Source organism: Paroedura picta, chromosome 7 (genome assembly GCF_049243985.1).
Source record: "Paroedura picta isolate Pp20150507F chromosome 7, Ppicta_v3.0, whole genome shotgun sequence".
Classification (NCBI taxonomy): Eukaryota; Metazoa; Chordata; class Lepidosauria; order Squamata; family Gekkonidae; genus Paroedura; species Paroedura picta.
This window is the reverse complement of record NC_135375.1, coordinates 91,405,187-91,427,433: the sequence shown is the minus strand read 5'-3', so window position 1 is coordinate 91,427,433 and position 22,247 is coordinate 91,405,187. Positions and strand designations below refer to the sequence as shown.

Genomic DNA, 22,247 nt, shown 5'->3' with positions numbered 1-22,247 from the left:
AGGTTGAAATGCTGTTGATCAGCAAATGATAAACAGGAAATGTGGGGTTTACTTGTTCCTGCTGAAGGAGAAGGTATGTGGCTACAGATAGGTGTGCATGTCTCCTCTGCTGTGTACAGTGCCCTTAGCCAATTTTGGTTGGTCCAGTATCTGTGGAAGACATGATGGGGAGAGGCTGTGGCATTGTATGCTCAGTGTCCCACCTTCGACTCCCAGAATCCTGTTAAAAGGATCAGGTACTTGGTGATGTGATGTGAAAGAGATCTCCTGGTTCCCATACTTAGCACTGCTGATCTTGATAAAGCAGTGGTTGTATTCACCACAAGGCTGTTTCATCGGTTCATGGTCCATACTCTGATTACATTCAAGTTAGGCTACTGCAGTGTGCTGTGAAGATGGCCTGGCAACCTCAACTGGTGCCAAATGCAAAAAGATATCACTAATTGGTATGAGTTATTCGGAACATTATCTAGGCAGGTCTGAAAAGTTGTTACTGGCTTCCTGCTTGCTTCTGGGCATAATTCGCAGTGTTGGTTATTACTTATAAACCTTAGGTGGTTAGCCTGGGATTAGGGTATCTAAAGACTTCTTTTCCCCAGTCTGTGTCATAAGCCCATCTCTGCATGCTTCAGCCATCAGAAGCCATGGGGACATCATATTAGGGTACCTTGTTTCTGGAACACCCTCCTTACAGAAATATCACCTGATGTATTAACGTTTGTTACGTTAAGGTATTGGTTGAAAATATTGCTGTTCTACCAGGCTTTTGGTGTACGTGTGTGGGTCCTACACTGGCTCCAAGCATACCAATGGCCTAGTCCACCCTATCCTAATGTCCTGTCCTATCCTAATCCAGATATAAAACAGCCAAGAGGTGCCAAGCAACATGTCTCTCAACATGCTGTTCCAGCAACTATTGCCTTGGTTGATGCTGCTCCGCACCAAGCACACTTCCTTCCAAGGCCACCAAGTCTGTCAAGCAAATGATGAGGTAACTTGGCAACAAGCCTTCATTCTCAGATGACTCGAGGTGCTTGCCAATCAACTTCAATTTAGCTGCCAAAATGCACCAGACCAACCATCTTAGTTACCGATCTTCCAGGAATTTTGTTGATTTGGGAAGCTCCATTTCCCCACTGATCTGGATGGGCCAGACTAACCTGATCTCATCATATCTTAGAAGCTAAGCTGGCTTGGCCTTGGTTAGTATTTGGATGGGAAACTACCAAGAAAGTCCCAGGTTGCTACTCAGAGGCAGGCAATGGAAAACCACCTCTCTTTGTCTCTTGCCTTCAGAACCCTAAGACAGTGGTCCCCAACCTTTTTCGGGGGGGAGGGGGAGGCGCTGGTGCTGGCGCACTGGTGGGCTCAAATGCACAGGTGTGGAGCTGCTGTGCTTGTGCGTTTGTGCCTGCTGGCGCCTCCCCCCCCCGCCGCAGCCCGGTACCGAGGGCTCCACAGCCTGGTACCGGTCCATGGACCGGGGGTTGGGGAACACTGCCCTAAGGTATTGCCATAAATTGGGTGTAACTTGACAGCATTTTCCTCCACAACATTCCCCATCTGACTGTTTGGAATACTGGGGTGGATTCTAATATTATGAGAGACAGTGAATTATATGGTTTTGTTGATGGCCAGTTAATTTTATGCCTTGGATTGGCCCTGTATATGTTGAAAGGCATGGCATAAATGTTTAAAACAAACAGCCAGCAGTAGAAGCCAGACTTGTGGTGGCCTCAGGACTGGGAAGCCTGGAAAAAAGGCTCACTGAAAAGAAGAGTTGCTTCTTGTATGCCACTTTTCTCTACCAGAAGGAGTCTCAAAGTGGCTTACAATTGCCTTCCCTTTCCTCTCCCCACAACAGACACCCTGTGAGGTAGGTGAGTTCTGAGAGTCCTGCTCGAATTGCAAAAGAATTGCAGAAGTAGAACCATGCATCCTGCAGAGTCTGTGTAAGGTAAAAGTAAAGGTATCCCCTGTGCAAACACCGAGTCATGTCTGACCCTTGGGGTGACGCCCTCCAGCGTTTTCATGGCTGACTCAATACGGGGTGGTTTGCCAGTGCCTTCCCCAGGCATTACCGTTTACCCCCCAGCAAGCTGGGTACTCATTTTACCGACCTCGGAAGGATGGAAGGCTGAGTCAACCTTGAGCCGGCTGCTGGGGAGACTGAGGGGGGCTGATTGGAAGTGGTGGTACTGGTCGACCTCAACCAAATGCCTAGTGGAGGAGCTCCCTTTTGCAGGCCCTGCGGGATTGTTTTAGCTCTGTCAGGGCCCTGACCTCCTCTTTATTTGTTTGACCCTGACTCTTGCAGTGCTTTGGGAGTAAGGGGTTCTCAGTGCTGCCATTGCAAGCCAAGGAAATCAGGAATTATTACTCAGAGGTAGGCACTGACAAACTCCCTCTGAATGTCTCTTGCCTTGAAAACCCATGAAAAGTCACTGTAAATTAGCTGCAACTTGATGGCAAAAAGAAAAAGAAGAAACATATTTTTTCATATACAAATAACTTAATAATATTCTTAGTACCTTGGTCCAACAAAAATTCAATGAAGAGCACTGGTGATGTGTGAGCAGTGTTACTTTTAGCTGTTAGCGTATTCCAGTGGTTTGCTTGCATTTTTGAGAAGCCTGCATAAGAACGGTTTTCTTAAGGTTACCTAAAGAGTTTTTGGCTGAGGGGAAATTTGAAACAGGAACTTGTGTCTTGCTCTCCATACTCACATGCCAGCTGCTACAAGGTGTGAAGGTGGAAATAAACCAGAAGTAATCAACAAGGTATATAACCATTGTGAAAAAAGTGCATGTGGTTCAGGAGATGTTTAATGAATTGTGAAAGTTTACTTTTTAACAAAGTTCAGCTTATGCTGAAATCGGTTGGTCTCTTAAAGGAAATATCTGGAAGAGCCAAGGGAAGGTTGCTGAATTCTCCACTTTTGCCTCTTCCACTCTCATGAGTACTTTGCTTTGCAATTAAATGCTTAGCAATTATCAAGGGAAAGGAATGACCTGTGGCAGAACATTCTTGCAAAAGCATCAGGTATCTCATAAAGTCATCTGACACCTGAAGTGCCTAAACGGTCCTGGAAATGAAGATATGGGATGATTAAAAAACTCCAAAAAAACATTGTATGGCTATTTATTAATGGAAAGCTTGGAAGGGACCTGAAAACTGGAGCTTCGGATGATGTTGCTGCATGAGGTTGGCTTTCAAAGGATGCAGGGATCAGCATGTCGGGAAAAGGAAACAGGAGACACACAGGCAGAAAGCAGACAGGGCTGTTGAGCAAGCACAAAAGTAGGTTAAGGCATTCCATAAGCCATGTGTAGTGGAAACTCTGGAAACAGAGCTATCTGTGTTGGAGGAAAGAGAGGCAGTGGAATGAAGGGACACAATGAAGGAGCACAAAGGAAAGTAGCATTTTACAAAAGGCTCCTTAGGAAGATCAAAAGAAATCAGTGTACTTTTGTGGACAAAGTACGTGAGATAAACTTTTCCTCCCTTTGGCTGACAGGTACTAAAAATGGAAAGTGATGTCATATGTGGGCACAGTCTGGTTCCATGAGCTTTTGGACAGCTGGTAGTATAACTGATAAGCTGTTCAAACGGTGTAACTGTGAGTTGTGTAAGAACTGCGCTGCATCATGGCCGTCATAACTGGGGAAGACAGAATGCACGCAAGGCCTTTCTGTATAATAGCTAAGGATTTTGACAAAGTTGGAAGCATTGGTGGGAAAAACAAGTCAAGATGGAGTTGTTTATGGGGTTTTAATGGGGAATCTTAATGGTTTTAATGTACTGATTTATATTGAAACATTGTGAACTGCCGCGAGCTGGTTTCCGAGTGCATCGGTCATTGAATTGAATAAATTGAATAAATAATAAATAATAATATATAACTCATGTTTAGAGAGTGTTTCAAGAGGGGGAACCTTGCGGTGCCATGCTTTACTGCTGTGAAGACTGCTCATCTGTGCCCCTCTCTTCTGAGCCTTGGCAACTGCATGCTGGGACAAGATTTGGACAGTGGTCACAAATTGCTGACCCATTACATTCCAGCCTTGTACCATCTACACTGCTCCCAGTTTGCTTCTGAGTGCTGGTGTTGTCTTTTAAAGCCCTATAATGTTTGAGGCCAGCATACCTTAAGGACTGTCACACCCCTTATGAACCTACCTGGTCATCTTCAGAGACCCTGCTTTGGGTGTCCCTGCCATCTGAGGCTAGGCTGGTGACAACCTTACAAAAGGGCCTATTTGTTTGGGAGATTTGTCTATTTCCAGTTTCCACCAGCAGGCAGACTTTTTTGTTTGATTTGGTGTGTCTGGTAGTGTCTGTATGTTGCATTTTACCTGCTTTATTAAATTTTGACCCTTTTGTCCAGCCTTCCCCTGTCCTGTTTTAATGCATTAAACATTTGATGCCTTGATGTTCACCAACTTGGCGAAACCCTCTTTTGGTAGAAAAGTGGCAGATAACAGTTTAAAATCAATCAATCAATAAAAGAAGCCTGAAAATTTAAATCTCAGAGGTAGGATGAAAAACATGTTCAGATATTACTTACTTGGAAGTTAGTATGATACTTCACAGGCATAACTCTTACTTTCTAGAGTTATTTTCAAAGCTTCTATACCACCCCTCATGAAGAGGTCCTCTCTGGATGGTGCAGGTTTTCATCTATATTTTTTGAAACTAAATCAGCCACATAGACAAAGCCTTGCAACTTTCTTCTGCCTCCTTCCACATTTCCACCTCAAGAAAAATTCACAACCAGTTTGGTAAAATGTTGATTAGATCATTTAGGTTAAGTATGTTTAGCAGTGTTCAAACAGTGTAGTAAACCTGCAAAAGAATGTATTACTTAGGTCAGGGGTAGTCAACCTGTGGTCCTCCAGATGTCCATGGACTACAATTCCCACGAGCCCCTGCCAGTGTTGCAAATGCTGGCAGGGGCTCATGGGAACTGTAGTCCATGGACATCTGGAGGACCACAGGTTGACTACCCCTGACTTAGGTCACTTCCTGGAAGAATTCATGGTCTTGTAGTTAAAGGCACACAGCTTTTGATTGTGAACTTAGAAATAATGGATTTGTTGCTCCCGAAACCAAGCAATTATAAAAGAAGTTCTACCTACTGACATGCCTAGAAGAGTGCCATTCTACTCAAACCTTATATTCTTGGTGTTTATCTGAAGGGGTGAGGGAGGAAGGTTGCTGTGATTGTACAGATGACTTTTTCTGCTGGTAGGCTGTATGGAGACAGGATTTATTTTCCTATAGCAAATTTAGTGCTGCAAAATCTTTTTTTGTTTTTGCTCATCAAGTCTCTTTATTCAAGTTATGTTTTGTATATAGGGAGGCAAGGGTTTGAGGCCAAAAGACACCCCAGCACCAGAGGATACATTGGGCCAAGAATATCAGGATTTTAGATATTTATCACTCTCATTTTTTCCAGCCTTCCACCAAGAAGCTCAGAGTGGTGTCCATGGTCTTCTTCTTCCTTCCTCCATTGTATACCTCCAACAATACGAACCCTGTTCATGAGTTACAGTAAATGCAGGTACAACCCATATACAGGTACACTTTGTGTGTTGAGTAATGCTTATGTTACATTCAGCTCTTGTGTAGCTGAATGTGTGACGGAAACTGCACATATATCCAGTTTAATTTGTACAATAAGTGCACATTGGCTTTGTTATGAACAGATGTATGTTCACTTTAACATGTGAACAGGGCTACTGTGAGATAGATTAGGATGAGAGAATGACTACTACAGCTTCTGTTGACATTTCACTGTTCTGTGATTTGCTTTGCATTTTATTGATACAGAAGAAGAGCTCTGCTGTATCAGTCCAATTATGTGTGTGGTCTGGTGTTCTGTCTCCTACTAACATTGACCAAATGACCAAACTACTTGGTGCAGAGGCTGAGTTGCAGAAATGTTTGAATGGACTAGGACTGCTTCTGTGTTGAAATGTTAGCCTTGTTGATGGTCTTCAATTTTGTAAAGATTGCTATTCTTAACATTGCAATCCTAGGCTGAGTTAACACCCTTCTATCTATCAGCTCATCCTCTTCAATGAACTTAGAACTTAGAAGATACCTCTATTTAGGACTGCTCTGTAAACTCTTGGATTTTACACTGATTACAGGACAGATTAATTTAAAGCAATTTAACAATGATTTAAACCATCAAATCAAATCATGTTAACATATCTGCTGATTTCCTAGTTTTGCTATTCAAATATGATTGATGCAGCTAAATGAAGCCTTAGTGTATAAATCAAAGCTTCTAGTTATGACATACCTCTATGCATTATAGGGTTTCTCTAGTTTAGCCTTTCTCAACTTTTTTTTAATCATTGAAAAAGTCCTGAAACATTCTTTTGAGAAACCCCCGAAGTGGTGTGGTCATGCAGATTATGGCTGAGAAGCATAGCTGTGTACATGCCCACCTGGGGCACCTCCCTTTCCCACCGCCTCCAGACCCATCATTGGCCATTTTGGGAAGGAGTGGATGGGTCAACCTTATATGGTTATATAACCCAATAAAAGTTGAACAAATTAAAACATATATATGAAAAATTAACTCCTTCCCATTCGAGAAACCCTTCCAGGGCTGTCAGGAAACACCAGGGTTTCATGAAACCATGTTGAGGAAGCCTGCTTTAGTTTGTCAATGGTTGTGAAATAAAGGATTTCTGACTAGCTTTCTGTCTACCCACCAGGATACTAAGCAAGATTGCCTACTTGAACTATGTATGTATGAGTCCAGTAGCACCGTTAGGACCTTTAAGTTAACTATTGCTTATATGTTCCTACTGTTATGATGGTCAGTTCTTAGTCTGATGAAGAGTGCTTGCATTCGAAAGCTAGTCAAGTGCACCTTGAATGCCTTGAATTAATCTTTGTTGGTCTTAAAAGTGTTACTGGACTCTGATTTTATTGTGCTACTTCAGACCAACACGGCTACTCATTTGAATCTATGTATGTATGTGTGTCTGTGCCATCAAGTCACAATCTTTATGGTGATCTGGCAAGGGGCTTTCAGAGCAAGTAAGAAGCTGAGGTGGTTTACTATTGCCTTTTGACAAAGTACCTCAACAAAGACTCCTAAATAAGTTTAGCAGTCACAGGATAAAAGGTAAAATTGGTTAAGGGAAAGGAAGCAAGGAGAAGGCATAAATGGAGTGTTCTCACAACAGAGTGGGTCTCACAAAGATCGGTATTGAGATCGGTATTGAGGCTGTTCAATTTATTCATAAATGACCTGGAACTAGGGGTGAGTAGTGATAGTGACTACCTTTGCAGGTGACAAAATTATTCACAATGGTGAAAGTCCAGGAGGACCTCCACAGACTGGGTGAGTGAGAGACAGTGTGGCAGATGAAGTTCAATGTAGTTGGTAAGTGTAAGACATTGAGACAAAGAAAAAAATCCCAACTGTAAGTGTAGGCTAATAGAGTCTGAGACTGAGAGGGAGAAAGGTCTTCGGATCATAGTTGACAGCTCAATGGAAGTGGAAAACTATATGATGGGGCAGCCCTTATCAACCTTTTTACTGTCGAGAACCCCCTGAAACATTATTAAGGCTTCGAGAAACTGCAGAACAAGCACGATCATGCAGAACATGGTTGGGAAGCATAGCTGTGTATGTCCCTACCTGGGGCCCCTCTTGTTCCTACCCCTTCCAGGCCCATCATTGGCCATTTGGGTAGGTTGACATGACCATGTATAGTCATATCACCTGACAAATGTTTAACAAATATTTAAAATACATAAAAATTTAACTCCTACCCATTCAGGAAACCTTTCCAGGCCCATCAAGAAACCCCAGGATTTCAAGAAACCTTGGTTGGGAAAGCCTGTTTATAAGGAAAGGGATTGAGAATTAAATGCCCAATATTGTAATATCCTTCTATAGTTTTTTGGCATAGCCTCACTTGGAATATTGTGTGTAGTTCTAGCCACCATATCTCAACAAGGACATTGCAGAGCTGGAAAAGTATAGGGGAGGGCAACCAAGATGATTAAAGCAAGGCTAGTCAGCCTGTGGTCCTCCAGATGCTGGCAGGGGCTCATGGGAATTGTAATCCATGGACATCTGGAGGACCACAGGTTGACTACCCCTGGATTAAAGGACTGGAGCATCTTCCCTATAAGGAAAGCCTGAAGAGTCTGGTATTTTTCAGTTTAGAAAAGAGACGATTGAGATATGATAGATATTTTCAAAATTCTGTGTGGGGTAAAGAGAGTTGGGAAAGAGAACTTTTTCTCCCTCACAAATACTAGAACTTGAGAGCATCCAATGAAGCTGAAGGGTAGCAGTTTTGGGGCAGACAAAGTGAAATACTGCTTTACTTTGATAATGATTAAAGTGTGGAATTCACTGCCAGAGGATGTAGTAATGGCCACAGGATTAAACAGCATTAACAGGGGATTAGTTAGATTAATGGAGAATGAGTCTGTCAGCAGCTACTAGCCATGGTGACCGAGGGGAACCTCCACATTTAGAAGCACTAAACATCAGAAACCCAGAGCCAAGAGGGAACATCTGGGGAATAACTCGGAACTTCTTGGCCAGTGTGTGTGAGGATCCTGGCCTAGATGGACTATTGGTGTGATCCAGCAGGGCTCTTCTTATATCCTTATGCTTTGCAGAATCCCATCCAAGTATTGACCCGGCTTAGCTTATAGATCTGACAGGCTCTACTATCCTGCCTTTCATCATGTCTAGGGTCCTGTGTATTCTTTAATATTAGAATTAAAGTTATTTGTATGACAAAAGCAGTACTATGGTGACGTTCACTGGTTTTAATGGAAAGCTCATTTGCGGGTTTCACTTGGACTCCATTCATTTGGAATGGAATTTTTCAGGAACTGCACTTGTCAGTCAAGGGATTTTTCATCTCAAATTTCAGGCAGATTGAAGAAAGCATCCTCATTTCAAAAGTGGTTTAAATTTTTGCTTGTTTAGCAGGCACAGACAGGCATGAATTGGCATGTGAGCAAGCTTTTCTTCCTTCCCTGGGAGCTTCAGGCAATAAGGGGAAGACATAGGCAAGAGTACTTAAACTCTGTCACTTACGTAATTTTGCTCAGTTTCTTTCAGCACCCCCCCCCCCCCCAGTTTGGATAACTTCTCCAGTTTAATTCTAGGTGGGAGAAAATATGAGTCTTCTGCTGGGGCAAGATATGCAGGATAGGTCAGGATTCATCTCCCGTGACCTGTGCACTCTGGTTTGGGTTAAAAAATATATCCTCGCCCTCTACTGTCTTTATTTATGAACTAGTATCAAAGCCCATTTTAAAAATGGGCTTTGAAAGGGGCAGCAGGCAGGAGGGTGTGAGAGGGTGGCTGCGGCTCTCTGTAGCCCGCAAAGCGGGCTAATGGGAGTGGGAAGCTTCCCCCCTCCTGCCATGGGAGGCTCCCTTTGGGCCAGCAAGCACCGTCACCACGGCAAGAGTGCTTCCCGGGCTAAAGGCAGTGGAAAGCCCCCCCCCCTTCGCCGGCGGCGACAGGGCTTTGCAGCCTACAAGGAGGCTTCAAACTCCCCCCCTCACGGCTCTCTCCCAGCAGGAGCGTACCTGCGGGCCATAAAGCTCAGTTGCTGCCTCTCACCTCGTGGGCAACAATGGAGGCTGCAGCCACAAGGCTTCTAGCAGGCAAGGAGGGAGGGTGGGAGCTGGAGGGGGAGGGCCAATCAGGGTGGACCTGGACGGACAGGGCCCCGGACAGTCTCCTCCCAGGAGGCTGTTTCCCAAATATAAAAGGGAGGGAAATACTGTTAAAGATGGGCAGTGTTGAGCCCTCTGCTGGAGCTCATAGCATTTGCTGAGGGGATTTGTCTCTGGGAAGGAGAAGCTGCCCTGTACTGTATATCGTTAGACTGATAGGAAGCAAGAGCCATAGTTTCTGTGCCTCTTCCAACCTTTGATTAGCGTAAAATGTTCTGTCAATTCACAGCCAACTCATGATAACCCTGTGAAGTTCAACTTCTACCTCAAGGCATGAGATGAGCAGAGGTAGTTTGCCATTGCCTTCCTCTGTATAGAAGCTAGGCTTGCCAACCTTACCACTGTAGTAGGAGGGTTCCTGCTGGCAAGCTTCATTGCTCACTGCTGGGGATTGATTATTTATTTATTTATTTATTTATTTATTTATTTATTTTCCACCACTCTCGGCAGAGCCGGCTCGTGGCGGGTTACAAGATTAATAGTGACATTGCCAATATTACTTTATCCCTTTTGGAACAACTCAGAAGTAACAAAAGGGTAGCTCTAGAATGGCTGGAAATTTGACTTTTACTATAGAGTACCCAACGATTCCTAGAGCTACCCTTTGTTGTATCTTGGCTGTTGATGTAGTGACATCACACCCACCTCAATGTCCCTGTGCTCAGACTGAACCTAAATCCTAGCAGCAGCCCCAATCTTCTTTGGTGTATCCAAGTACCTATCAGAGTACTTAACATGGTCAACCTGATCCACTTTCGAGCTCTGATGAGAAAGAGCTAGCGTGAGCTGCTTTCAATCTTGCTTACAGCCTTGCTTACAGTTAGTACTGTAACATGTACGGAAAGTATCAGAAATGCTGGTCTGGATGATCCTGTTTGGTAAGAAGTCTTCCCATTGGATGGCAAACCCATCACGCACATTTGCTGATGGTTGGTTATTTTCTCCCATGGTTGGTTGGTTATCTTCTGTTCCAACCAAATCAAAACTAGATAGCAAGATTCCAGAATAATCATTACATCAGAAGTGTTGTAAACAATTTTGGATGTAGTGAGAACCTTTCTGATAAGCTACATTGTAATTTGTATTGCTTATTGCATTATTATGTTTTGAAATGTGTTAATAACTTTAACCCAAGAGCCAGCTTGATATTCTAGTTAAGAGTACCGACTTCTAATCTGGTGAGCCAGGTTTGATTTCTTGCTCTTCCACATGCAGCCAGCTGGGTGACCTTGGGCTTATCATAGCTCTGATAGTGCTGTTCTCACAGAGTAGTCCAGTCAGAGCTCTCCCAGCCTCACTTACCTCACAAGGTGTCTGTTGTAGAGATAGAAAAGGGAAGGCAATTGTAACAAGGGAAATAAAAGCATAATCTAGAGCAGGCTTTCTCATGAGTAAATGTAGCTGTCTTGGGATGAAGATGGGCTGTCTCATGGAGAAGTTGGTTAAACGACAGGAAACAGAGTGGAAGAACAAATGGACAATGGAGGGAAGTAAGCAGTTGGGTCCCACAAAGATTGGTTCTGGGTCCAGTATTATTCAATTTGTAAATGATCTGGGACCATGGATGAGCAGTGTATGGGCCAAATTTTACAATTACACTGAAATATTCAGGATGGTGAAAAACAAGGGTGATTTTAAAGAACTCCACAAAGATCTCCAGAAACTGTGTGTATGGACAACAGTGAAGTTCAGTGCTGGCAATTGTAAAATTATGTACAGTGGAACAAAAAAAAGCTTCAAGGAATGGAGTCTGAACTTGCCGAGGCTTAGAGGGGAAAGATCTTAGGGTCATAGTAGATAGCTTAGTGAAAGTGTTAACTTAGTGGGCTGCAGTGGTGAAAAAGGCAAACTCTGTGTTTATTATTATTATTTAATATTATGGATTATTATGAAAGGGATTGAAAATAAAATGGTCAACATTATGTCTTTGTGCAAGTCTAGGTGCAGTCTCTTTTGGAATAGTGTGTACATTTCTGGTCATTGTATCTTAAAAAGGACATAGCAGAGCTTGAAAAAGTGCAGAAGAGGGCAGCCAAGTTGATTAAGGGGTTTAAGCACCTCACAGGAAAGACTGACGTGTTTGGGACTTTCCAGTTTAGAAAAGAGGGGGCACAATATAGATGAGATGGAGAGAGCTAACAAAGAGAACTTTTAATCCCTCTCCTAAAATAGTAACACTTAAGGCAGTGGTCCCCAACCTGCGGGCCGCGGCCCGGCGCCGGGCCGCAAAGGCCATGGCGCCAGGCCGCGGCTCCCTCTCCCCGCCCCTCCCCCCCGCAGTAAAAAACTTCCCAGGCCGCAAGCTTGCAGCCCGGGAAGCTACTTACTGCAGGAGGGCGGGGAGAGGGAATCAGGGCCGGGCCGCGCCCGCACGGCCCGCGGGTGCGGCCCGATCCACGGGTGCGGCCCGCGGGCGCGGCCGGGCGCGGCCCGATCTGCGGGTGCGGCCCGCGGGCGCGGATTGCGGGCGCGGCCGGAAGCGTGGGCGTGGCCTGCGCGGTCCCTGCGGGCGCGGCCCAATGCCCTGCCGGTGCCCAGCCTAATAAAGGTTGGGGACCACTGACTTAAGGGTATCCAATGAAGCGGATGAACAGTAGATTTAAGGACAAAAGTAAATACTTCTTTACACAAGAGGTGATTAAAATGTGGAATTTGCTGCCCGGGGATGTAGTGATGGCCACAGGCACAGTTGACTTTAAAGTAAATTAGACAGCTTTATGGAAGACTAGCAAGAAAGCCCATTGCAAGCAAGGATTCCTGCTTGCAATGGGTGCTAGGACCCAGGGGACACAGGGAGGTGCAGATCTCTCTCTGTTTGTCTCTCTCTCCCTCTCCCTCTGTGTCTTGGTGTGCCTCGCAGCAGGAGACACAGTAGGTAATTAGGGCTAGTTTGTAGGAGGGAAGGAGAGCTGGTGTGCAGTTTGTGGCAACTCTCTTTGTGTGTCAGCAGAGAGGCTCTCTCTATCGCTCTCTGCCTCCCTCACAGCAGGAGCGATTAGAGGGAATGAGGACTCATGGTCAGTCTGGCAGGGCTGTGTGTGTCTCTCTGTATCTCTGGCATGTCTGAGAGGAACGTAGCTAGCATCCAGGGAGGGAGGGCGGGAGCTGTAGGGGCAGGGCCAATCAGGGTGTAGCCAGCATTGCTGGCTGCAGCCTGATTGGCCCTATTCCAACTCGGACAGCCAGACATGTTCCACCCCCCATGCTGTTTCACAAATATATCGAGGAACCATGGGAAAGGATAGGTGTATCCTACAAACCATGATGGCTGTGAAACCTTAATGTCAGAAGCAATCAGCCTCTGAATCCCAGTGCCAGGAGGCTACATCTTGGAAAGACCTTGGCCTCTTTGTTCTTCATGGAACACTGGTCTGATCTAGTAGGGCATTTACAATGTGATCTCTATTTGACAATGTTTACCCTCAACAGGAAGATTTTTAGAAAAACATATAAAAGCACATTTGTGTAGATATCACTTAACCGTGGTCACCTGACTAGCTAAACCTTCACCGAGAACTAGCGATAAACCAAAGCATGGGTTGAAGTGGATTTATTAGAAATTATTTTAATTAACCATGGTTAAATATTTTCATTTGCTCCAAGCAAATCATAGTTAATATTTTTCTGCCGTTCTAGCCTCAAGTGCTTAAATCGCCAAGCTAACCTTTCATATATTTACGATCTTAATCAGAATTAGGATAGTAAACCATTATTTGTTCTAACTATGGCTAACCTTTATGCATGAATTCTGTGTTTGATTGAAGCTGATGGATTCAGTTTAATAGAATATCATCATTTTTTTACTTTGCTTATTTTCTTTTATCCTTTTGTTTGGACAGGATGAGCAGTAGGGATGATGGTACTTAAACTGTTGATTGCAGCTCAGTCACCTAGATCCCACTGAAAAATTTACAAGTATTTGTTTAATTCTTAAAAAAAAAAATTGGCCCTAGACAGGAGCTTTTGCCATGTCTTATGGAAAGGAATTCTGTAATAAGCTAAAGCATGCGTACTGCTTTTGGTCTGTCTTGTACCAACTGCCAGTTAGCATTGTTGGATGACCCTAGATTCTAGTCCTATGAGAAGGGATTAAAATTTTCTATTGATCAATGAAATATCAGTGGGAATATCAATTGTTGGTTTCATGTTTCAGTCATGGATTTGACTTCGGTTTCCTGAGTTGGTGCCCATGATACTTACCTCACAAAGGTCTTCTTGAAAAAAGAGAGTCTTTTTTGCTCTTGCTGGGAATTTCTTCTCTTTGCATAAGTGTAATGCAGATGCTGTTCTCAATCTAAGGTAACCTTCCATTGAGAACCTTCAGCTATTTCTCAAGTCCCTTCACATAGGGCAGAATCAGGTGTAGTGACACTCTTCTGGTCTTCTCAGTTGGAGATGTTTATTTTAAGAGTTCATGTCTCCCTAGCTTTGCTAATACTATCCTACGATATCAGATAGTCTCTTGAAACTTCAAGAGATGGGTAAGCTATTTTTAGCATAGCTGTTTGGTAGATGATGTTTATGGAATGGCTTTTTGGAGGTTCTGTTACCATATACAGAAGTGGGTTGCCTCTTTGTGTTGCACGGACTGTACATGGAATTCAGTCATGTTTTGAGGATGAGATAATTGCTTCAACGTGTTTTGAAAAGATGGATTCCAACTAGTTTTGGAAAATATGGTGGTAAATCCTATCCCAAATAAGCTTATGGTGGTTCGAATAGGTCTGAAAGAATATAAAGTGTAATAACATGATAATGCAGAAGAACAGATTTTGTGGGGGCTCTATTGTTGTCTCTTAATTTCTGTACTTCCATCAACATCCATGATGTTTTACAGATTAACATAAGCAAAACTACCTCTTTTAAGGACCTCAATCTAAATATTGCCTGAAGGGGGAAGGATGGTACAGACACTTCCTAACTAATGAACTTCCTCTCATTTTAACTATTTCAAGATTATGCAGGTCCTTAAAATCCTGATGATGAATTCCCTTCCTAATAAAACTCCAGCTTTAAATAGATTAAACATGGAATCTTTTTATTCTTGGAGTAATGAATATACGTTTAGTAGTTGCTACAATTTATATTTTTGAACATTTGCTTTCTGTTTCCTGTACCAACAAGAATACATATTTCTTTTCAAAGCTTGTCTGAACAACTTTTTTTCTGAAGACATTAATTGTAGGAATCACTGTCATTATCAATTTTTTCTATTTTTAATCAAGCAACTTGTATTGGTAATGAATAAATCTGGTAATAAAAAAAGGACTTAACATCAAAATTCTATAGCTTATGATCTAATAAAACTTCAGTTGTGATTAGGATCTAGTCTTGGATGCTGGGACTTTCTTTATGTGGGCTTTATGAGTCCAGAATGCCTTATTTCTTTATATTCTATCTTATTTTTTCACAAGGAACATGGTGACTAAGAAAGCAATAAGCAGATCTACTTGGGAGACTCTACAGGTCCAGTCAGTGGGGCTTAATCCTAAGAAAATGATGTTAGGACTGCACTGTAAGAAATTAAAAAGAAGAAAAGCTGGTTTTTGTACCTTGCTTTTTACTACCTGGAGACTCAAAGTGCCTACCTTTTCTTTCCCCACAGCAGACACCTTGTTAGGTAAGTGAGGCTGAGAGAGCTCTGAGAATGGTGATTGTCCCAAGGTCACCCAGCTGGTTGCATGTGGAAGTGTGGGGAATCAAACTCAGTTCTCCAGTTTAGAGGCCACTGCTCTTAACCACACCACACTGGATTACTCTAGTCACAACAAATGGAAAGTCCTTGTTGTTTCTCCCTTCCTCTCTTGCAAAGTGTTTGGCTTTTGATGGAGGGGCTGAGTGACAGCTGGGTAGGCTGGTGGTAGATTCTCCTGCACAATGCAAAGTACAAAATTAAGATCTCCCTAATTATTTGATTAGAGATTATTTGATTATTAGAGTCTCTTGTGGTGCAGAGTGGTAAGGCAGCAGACATGCAGTCTGAAGCTCTGCCCATGAGGCTGGGAGTTCAATCCCAGCAGCCGGCTCAAGGTTGACTCAGCCTTCCATCCTTCCGAGGTCGGTAAAATAAGTACCCAGCTTGCTGCTGGGGGGTAAAGGGTAATGACTGGGGAAGGCACTGGCAAACCACCCCATATTGAGTCTGCCATGAAAATGCTAGATGATGTCACCCCAAGGGTAAGACTCATTGCTTGCACAGAGGATACCTTTACCTTTAATTATTTGAAGGAAACCATATTCATCCTGGAGCAGAAAGTTGGAGAAGGAGCAAGCAGTGAGAGCTGTAGGTCTCATTATGACTCCATGTAAACTGAAACCTAGAACATTGAATCTTAGCAATGAAATTCAGCCAGTTGATATGAGAAGTGGGTTTTGCTGCTTGATGCTTATGAGATCATAGAACCTGATTTTTCCATCACTTGGAATTTGGTCACGTAATTTATGTGAATCCTCAGTTCCATTTTAACAGATTAGGGCCGTGGTTCTCAACCCGGGGGTTGGGACCCCTTTGGAGGTCCAACGACCCTCTCACAGGGACCGCGGCAGGGCAAAAAGCTTGGTTGGGGGGGCACCGCCACTGTTGCTGCTCCTCCTGCAGGCACCCACGCATGGTGGGACAAGATGCAAAACTGAAATGAGAAATCCTGGGAAAACCAAATTTATATATAAATCATGAACAATGGATCTTCACGCCATTGGTCAGTCTCGGTTTAATTTCTGTGAAAGAACACTTGCATAATCTTATGGTAGGGGTTCATCACAACATGAGGAACTGTATTTAAAAGGTCACAGATTTAGGAAGGTTGAGAAATTCAATTAGAGGCTACTCCTTTTGATTGAATATGGAGTAGATGCTGAAACCAAACCTACTCATACAACAGAGAACATCTTCTTGCTCCTTCCATTCATACTCAATCATATTATTTTCTTTCATCACCCTTGTTTATATTGATGAGCCTACTAGCAAGGGAATATCTCAAAGGGCCCTTAAATTCAAAGGTGCATGTTTACAAAGACTTATTATGAAGGATCCTGCCATAGCTGGCAATTAAATGCTGGAGTAGTAGATGAAAGGAAAAAAATGTTACCAGGACTTTATGATGTCAGAAGTGTGTGACTGCTAATAATACAAGTAGCTATCCATGTGGTTTACGTTGTCAAGGTACTTAATCTAGCAGATCATTTCAGTATTTCCCCCCTCCTCTCACCAGAAGATCTCTGTTCTCTGGTGTGAATTACAGCCTCCAATTATTTTTTAGGTCATGTTCATCTCAACAGCCCTGCTGGAGATGTACCAGGCATGCTGCTGTACACAGTCCCTATGTTAGGACCGGAGTGTATCTATATATTGCTCTAATGAAATAAAGTTTAATGGGTCTGATCCCAAGAGAGAAAGACCATCTGGATAACAGAAGGTTAGTTCTGAGGAACGTATTGCTGAGTGTGCCTCACAGACCAACCCAGAGTTGTCTGGTAAATGTGTCCAGTCGCTGCCTGTATGAGAAGCTTTGAAATGGTGCCTCTCTCAGATCTGCAGAGCCAGCATATCGGTTGCCACTGCTGTGACGCAGGAGATAATTCTGTTGGGCAAGCAGCAGCATGGGGGTGGATCTACAGTGCAGGATGTGTAGTGTCAACATGAAGCATTGGAGCTGGCACTAAGAAGAAAAGCAGCCATTTCATGCCAATGCATGAAGTCTAAATAGATTCCCTCCCCCTCCCAATGCTTTGCATCTTGTCCTTTAGAATACAGCCTTCCCATTAGGCAATAAAGCAGCTCCCTTGTCTGTTGTCATCTGAAAAGTTCAGCCTAGCAGGATTTCTTGGCTCCCCCCCCTCTTTCGTTCTTTCCCCCCTCCCTCTCTCTCAACCTGCCTTTTTATTTCTGCTTAAGCAATTGAAGTATATTCCAAGAGCATTGTATAATGAGGGCTGGGAAGGGAAGGTTTCACAAATCGGGAGAAAAGGAAGCATTCAGTCATGTGTGAAGTCCTAAGCTTCTGATGAAGCTCCATTGTAACATGCAGATCCCTTTGTCTCCAGCACGGAGACGGTTTTGTTCAATAGCTGCAATCATCTGAGAACATTGCGTTATAGCTGTGAAGTGGAGAAGGGCACAGAATACTGCAAATGATACAGGATAGACTGTGCAATTATGTAATTGCTACGTAACAGCAGAAAGCTATCATAGTTGTCTCTTAATAGGAAGGTCCAACTGATTAGGTGGTCTTTTCTTTCTTTTATGTAAAAGCATGCCATCCAATTAGCAATGCCACCGGTAAGTTTGGTTTTTGTAATTAAGGGGGGGGGGATCTTGGAGGAATTGCATTTTCAGGACATTTCATAAACAAAGTTGCAAGATGTTCAGGAGGAGGCTTTGCAACTCTTTAGAATGAGGTAGCTTGCATGGCTGTCAGGTATGTTCATTTAGTATGTCCTGCACTTAACATTTCGCTGCTTAAAAAAAAATAATCTGAACAGTCAAAGCATGGAGTATTCCAGGGTTTGCAGAGTTGTGAGGAGAGAAACACCTCCTCTATTGTTTGTTCTGTGGCTTGCTCAGTAGGATTTCCAGAGAATAATATTGTAGTCTCCTTTGAATAGCTGCTTAGCTGAGATGTTGTTTGTGTGGCATGACTAGTTTCAAATGTTCTTGAGAATTCATTGTGAAGTTCCCAGCAGAACCTGGGGCAGGCACTGAAGATAAAACAGGGTCTGTATAGAGTAACCTTCTCAGTCCCCCTGGCCCTTTCAAGAAGATCTTTTTGATGAAGTTTACGACTCCAGCTTTTGTCCAGTCTGTGGGTGGCTGTTCAGGGTTTAAATTTAGCAGTAATGACCTGGGTGGACACTTTGCATAAGCTTTCCTTATCGTTCAGTCAATAGCAACTTCACTTGTGCTGTTGTGAAAATTGTTGCAACAAAGTCTATTTATTTTATTTACCAAATTTACAAAATGTGTTGGCGGTGAAGCTGACAATTTAAAATATGCAGGATAGAATACATGATACAAGTATTAAAATAAAACCCTCTCCCAAATATACCTCTAAGACATTCTTAAAAGCTTAAAAGTAGAGTTAAAATGTATACGTACAAAACATAAAACATTGATTAGGAAGGAGGGATTACTGACGGTGGAATACTGCAACACCCACTGGTCAAACACTGCAACAGGAGGGGGACAATTGCTCCTGAGAAAGGGCTCCAGAGCTTTAGTACCATGACTGAGAAAGCCCACTCCTGGATTGCCACCTGCGTCATCTCAGAAGGTCAAGGCACCTAAAGCAGGGTCACTGAAGATGACCATAATGATGGGGCATGAACATAAAGGATTAAGTTTCCTTTCAGGAGAGAGGGTCTAAATTGAGTCACTTATTTTAGGTTTCCACATATTAGTTAGTTGGGGGTGGCAGCCAAGATGCAAAATCCTCCACGATCTTTCCGAGGATATCTCACTGAAATGAGTAGCAAATGGTCATTTAGCTTCTCCCCTTAATCAGAATGTAATGTTGCGGGAGAGAACTTCCTGGCAGCTCAGCAGTGATTACCGTCCATTTTGTGGATCACTCAGAGATTGGCTGGTCCAAATTGGATATTATCTAAAGACAGTCTTATGATGACTCTTTTCATCATTTCCTCTACTTGTTTATGAAAGTAAATATGCAAACTATGGAATATTCGTTAAAGAAATATAGAATCAGAGAGTTGGAAGGGGCCATACAGGCCAACTAGTCCAACCCCCTGCCCAATGCAAGAGCAGTCTAAAGCAGGGGCAGTCAATGCTGGCAGGGGCCAGCAGGGACCCCTGGTCTAAAGCATCCATGATAAGGCCCATGTGGATAGGGATGGGCATCCTGGAGGGGACAGAAAACACCCTACTCAGCTCTGCGGTGCCTTGCAGTGCTGCGGGGCCGTATGGGGCATTAAAAAATTTGCATGAAGTTGAGATTCTGTTATCATGCAATCCCACCTTCATGCAAATAACCCCCCCCCCCCCACCCTGAGCGGCAGAACTGTCCTGCCCTAGCTGCTTCTGTGTGAAGGTAGTAATCCAGGGCGGACCTTGTGCGCCATCCCAAAAGTTCCCCCGTGGGGATGCAGGAAGTGGTGGGGCACATGGCCCACCACAAACTCCTGGTGCAAAATCAGTATGAGCAAGCAAGTCGGTTAAGGACAAAAGTTGTTGTTAGCTTGCATTTGATGGGTCAGATAAGAATGCAGATTGCGATTATAAACTATGACTGCTTCAGGTAGTAAAAAGTTCTAGCTCTTTCAGAACACAGATTGCCTTCAAAACTTTTACTGTAATGTTTAGCTTTTATCAGCAGCCTGAATGGCCCAGTTTAGCTTCGACCCATCAGAGCTTGGGAGTTAAATGTTACCAAGGAATACAGGAGGTGCTTTGTAGAGGAAGGCAATGGCAAATCACCTCTCCTTGTCTCTTGCTTGGAATGCCCCATGGGTGGAGTTGTGATGACTTGTGACTTGATAGCACACCCTTCTCTTCTTCAGCTTTATTATAGAACTTTTTCGGCCTTATGGTTGTTCTAGTGGTTTCTTTGTAGGCTGGCAAACAACATGATGGATCCTTCCTTTGGCTAATGCTGCTGATAGAGGCGGTAACACTGAATCACTGCCTGGCATCTTTAAAATCCAAATTATTGTGGGCTCCAGGACTGCCACGTGGATAGTGTTTTACATGTGAATATGAAAAACCTAAGTTATAATCCCTACAGAGTTAATGGATGATAAAATGGGATAACCCTATGTATGCCACCCTTAGCTTTTGGGAGGGGCTTATGATTCATAAATATATTCTTCACTGTAGGTATATTTCCCATGAGTGCAGTGAGGATATTGATTAAGACATTTACCTTGTTATTATGTTAAGGAGGGGGGATTCAACTGGCTAATTATGACACATTGGTGAGAAGGAAGTGACAGCTTTAATATAAAGGTCCCCTGTCCATTATTCTGAATACATCACAAGGCTAAGATTAAAATCTTCATACATTCCAATTCAATCACATGTGCTTTATTTGTATTGCAACACAACAGCCCATATTATGCACTTGCAATGGGCTTGTTAGAAGGGTGTAACTCTATTTAAGAGTATAATGCAAGAATTTCTGGCCAGGTCTCTGATTTGCAAGACAAAGTATTCCTCTTTATTGGGCATGACCCCCCTTTGCAGAATTGTGAGATGAGGGGGAAATAAAATCAATGAATAACAAATAATAATAAATATTTATCAGTTATTCTGTATTTCGTGCATTACATTTATGTAGTATTTTAGTGTGCTTCTACAGTCATTTCATCAGCTGTTCTGTTAGGCAGGTCATCATTGTATTGCATATAGAGTGGACAAAGGGATTAAAAAGGATAGTGGTTTGCCTCATAACACCCAGCAAGTTCACTTCTGGAATGAGCTCAAGCCAGGAATGTTTTGGTTCACATGTCACAAGTCATAACCACCATGTTGCCCTAGCTCAGCTTTTCTCAACTTTATAACCATTGAGAAATTCCTGAAACATTCTTCAGGCTTTGAGAATCCCCAGGTGCAATCATACAGAATATGGTTGGGAAGCATGGATATGTCCACGTCCACCTGGGGCCCCTCCCCTTCCCACCCCCTCCAAACCCATCATTGGCCATTTTGGGAGAGGAGAGAGGTCAACATGACCATATATAGTTGTATCATCCAATAAATGTTTAAAAATTTAAAATATATATATTTAAAATAATTAACTCCCACCGATTTGGGAAACCCTTCCAGGGCCATCAAGAAATCCCAGAATTTCATGAAAACCTGGTTGAGAAAGCATGCACTAGCTATTATTGTTTCAAATAATTGAAAATACATACAGCACCATATTGTTCCAATGTTCTTTGTGGACCATGAAGTCATCACTCTGTTCCTATTCCTTCTGCTATGGAATCTTGGAGTTAAAAGGGGCCATACAGGCCATCAATTCCAACCCCCTGCTCAACGCAGTATCAGCCACTGCTGAAGACTGCCAGAGAGGTGGTGCTCACCAATACTTAGGCAGCCTATTTCACTGCTGAATTACTCTATGAATCCCCCCCCCCCAATATCTAGCCAATACGGTTCTGCACATAATTTAAAGCCATCGCTGTGGGTCCTATCCTCTGCTGTCAACTGGAATTGCTCCCTGCCCTCCTCCAAGTGACAATCTTTCAGATACTTGCTGAACATTTCCAAGACCCTCAGCCTTTCTTCATAGGGCTTGGACCTCAGGCCCCTGGAACATTCTTGTTGCTCTTCTTGGCATCCTCTCAATTTTGTCAACATACTTTTTGAAATAAGGCCACCAAAACTGCACACAATACTATCATTTAATCACTTTATTGTATACATTTGTTACAATATAGACCTTCTGAGAAGTTGTGGGGCAGCTTGGCAATTGACCAAGCTTAACTTCAGTATTTTGAGCCATTGGACCATGATCTTTTTCTTGTTGTCTTTCCATCTTTTATATCTAATT

The 22,247-nt window shown here is 43.2% G+C and overlaps 1 protein-coding gene across 9 annotated transcripts in view; it reads left to right on the top strand.

Annotated features, from left to right (window-relative positions):
* The window catches only part of ZNF462 (zinc finger protein 462), a 163,424-nt gene that overhangs the window by 9,380 nt on the left and 131,797 nt on the right, over positions 1–22,247 (top strand). The window contains exon 2 of one of the 9 annotated variants that reach the window (XM_077345358.1): positions 5,459–5,563. The exons of 7 other annotated variants lie outside the window; for them this stretch is intronic. The gene's annotated coding sequence lies outside the window, so the exon portion shown is untranslated. Of the gene's footprint in view, positions 1–5,458; positions 5,581–22,247 lie in introns of all 9 variants that reach the window. One more of the 9 variants, XM_077345359.1, reaches the window with a different exon arrangement.